This window comes from Rhinatrema bivittatum, unplaced genomic scaffold, assembly GCF_901001135.1.
Source record: "Rhinatrema bivittatum unplaced genomic scaffold, aRhiBiv1.1, whole genome shotgun sequence".
In the NCBI taxonomy this organism is placed as follows: Eukaryota; Metazoa; Chordata; class Amphibia; order Gymnophiona; family Rhinatrematidae; genus Rhinatrema; species Rhinatrema bivittatum.
Genome location: NW_021820691.1, coordinates 6,751 through 9,594, shown reverse-complemented (window position 1 = coordinate 9,594; position 2,844 = coordinate 6,751). Strand labels below are relative to the sequence as shown.

The window sequence follows — 2,844 nt, the reverse complement described above, 5'->3', positions numbered from 1 at the left end:
AAACTTCTCTCCTCCACACACAGCAGCTTTGCTCTGTGCTGACTACAAGTGAGGAGAGGGAAGTGAGGCAGCGCTCACACTCAAGCTGTACTGTACACTGCTGGTTTTATAAACAGTGTGCGAGAGGGAGACCTGGTGACCACACTGCAGTGAGCTCCTGTCACACACTGTACCCAGATATTCAGTGGGAGGAGGGGATACAGTCTATACCTATCATAAAGCAGGCAGAACGGACAGAGGGTCCCTCTCCCTAGTGGGGAATGGAGGAGAAGGCAGCAGTAATAACCTGAGATTAGGAGGGCTCAGAGCCCAGGTGCCTGGTGGGTTAGGATAGGCACAGGCAGGCCCTGGTCTCAGCCTCAGTCTCTCATAACACAGGGAGTCAGGACATGCACTCACTCATCCCCCCCCCCAATAAATCAGGACAATTTTATTTTGGTATAAAGAGACCACAGTTTATTGAACTTAACCCGAGCCCCCAACAATACAACATGGTTACTGTTCGGCAATGGTAAATATGCAATTGTTCGAATTGTTTGGTGCATAGGTTTATCGTCTTGACCTGTAGCGTTGAGGATTTTGTTAACCCATGCCTTCGTTGTAGGTTTGGTGAAATAGCCATGGTTTAAGTTGTTTTTTGAATAAGTTGGTGTCATCTTGAAGCATTAGGTTTTCAGGTACCGAGCTCCATAGGCGAGGTCCGGCTACTGAAGCTGCTCCCTCTGATTGTAGTGAGGCTCGTAGTGGTTACTGATGGGAGGGCGAGCAGAGCTTTAGTGGTTGATCTGGTGCTGTGGGATATGGTTTTGGAATATCGTATTTAAACATTCCAGCTCTCGGGGTCGAGGTGCGCGACCTACGGCCGTCTCAGTGCCCAATGAACGAAAGAACAGCCCAGAGTTCAGATGCAGCCTCGCCTCCTAGGCCACCCTTAAGAGCTCTGCAATAGAAGAAAATACCAATCAATAACCCTTCACCCCAGCGTTTCCCTCGTGCCCTTCAGATTGTCGCAGGCTGGTGCTCGTATTTATTATTTTCCTTTTTTTGTTTTTAAACCCTCACATAAGACAGAAATGCCTTGGACTTCCACCTCCCTCTATCCTGTGCGCCCGCACCGGATATACCACATCCCGCGGCCGAGACTGCTGCCCCGATGCTGAAAGAATGCGAACGATAATCTTTGGCTTCCCTCCCCGGCGCGCTCACCCCCATACAGAGCCCTCTGGGGAAAACTGAAACCGGGTTAAAGGGCACCCGTTCCCAGGAACCAGAAAGGACCCGGGAACTAACGGGCACCTCCTCAGGTACTGCTTCAGAGTACGGACCGAGCAAACCCATGCAGGGGTAGTGGAGAAGGAGCCCAACGACCTGCCCTTTACCTTTCTGATCAGTTTCCAGTTAAGAGCAACAAGTTGTGGGCAATGCGCCATTGTCTGCGACAGCTTGGAAACCATGTCAGCTGTAGAGGAGCATCCTCAATACACCAATCTCATTACAGGCAAGGTTGAGAGCCTGGACACAGTGGAAGGGACAGCTCGTCGGGGACATCCCATATCACTAACTTCCCCATTTGTTTCACAATATCAAATCCCCGGCGGGCTTATCCAAGAAGGCCTTCACTACGTGGAAATCTCTGGCTAGGATACTGATGGGGCAATTTATGCAGCAGGGGAACATTATGTCTCTAGACAATACAGGAATCACATCTCTCCATCTCCTTTAAACTTTTGGAATGTGCCCAGATTTAATGTTTTCTGCGAATGCACTTACCTTCATATATGGTGGAGTTGTCCGGTAGTTAACTTATATTGGGACAGAACGGTGGAGTGGATCACCCAACGTTTTGGAGCAGAAACTACTCCAGACTTTCAGAACGTGCTTTTAGGGGAACCTTTGAGGGGACTGACAGCTCACTAGCAACGATTATGTCAACAAATCCATAGAGCAGCTCATTTAGAACTCGCCTGCAAAAGGAAAAGTCCAGACCCCCGTTCCCTGCAAATTATACGTCAACTACATAAACCATAGGAGTTAGAACATATTACAGATATACGCTACAATTTGAATCTGTTTATCAGGATGTCAGGGGACCATTACTATCCTGGTGTAGGACTCATAACAGTAGATAGGGTTCACATTCTAATAGTGTCATCTAGTTCGAGTGAGTATTAAAAGGTGAACCCTATCACAGGATGTCTGTTTTAAAAACTGGCTCTGTGTTACCTATAAAAAAGGAAGAGAGCAACTGCCAACACAGCCTGACAGGAGACCCTGTATCTATTCCTGTATAATGTTACCTATAACAATGGAAGACCCTGCATCTATTCCTGTATAATGTTACCTATAACAATGGAAGACCCTCCATCTATTCCTGTATAATGTTACCTATAAGAATGGAAGAGACCCTCCATCTATTCCTGTATAATGTTATCTATAAGCAAGAGAACTGCTGCCAACACAGCCCAACAGGAGAGACCCTGCATCTACTCCTGTATAATGTTACCTATAAGAAAGGAAGAGAGCCAGCATGTATTCCTGTATAATGTTACCTATAAGAAAGTAAGAGAACTGCTGCCAACACAGCCTGACAGGAGACCCTGCATGTATTCCTGTATAATGTTACCTATAAGAACAGAAGAGACCCTGCATCTATTCCTGCATAATGTTACCTATAAGGAACGAAGAGAGCCTGCATCTATTCCTGTATAATGTTACCTATAAGAAAGGAAGAGAGCCTGCATCTATTCCTGTATAATGTTACCTATAAGAAAGGAAGAGACCCTGCATCTATTCCTGCATAATGTTACCTATAAGAACAGAAGAGACCCTGCATCTATTCCTGTA

At 46.5% G+C, this 2,844-nt stretch overlaps 1 long non-coding RNA gene across 1 annotated transcript; it reads right to left on the bottom strand.

The window, feature by feature from the left end:
- Nucleotides 1-433: 433 nt before the first annotated feature.
- Nucleotides 434-2,356, bottom strand: LOC115081948. The gene is made up of 2 exons (XR_003854041.1): nucleotides 1,771-2,356; nucleotides 434-940 (listed from the first exon to the last, which is right to left on the bottom strand). It is a non-coding gene; the product is annotated as an uncharacterized LOC115081948 (long non-coding RNA).
- Between the last annotated feature and the right edge of the window lie 488 nt (nucleotides 2,357-2,844).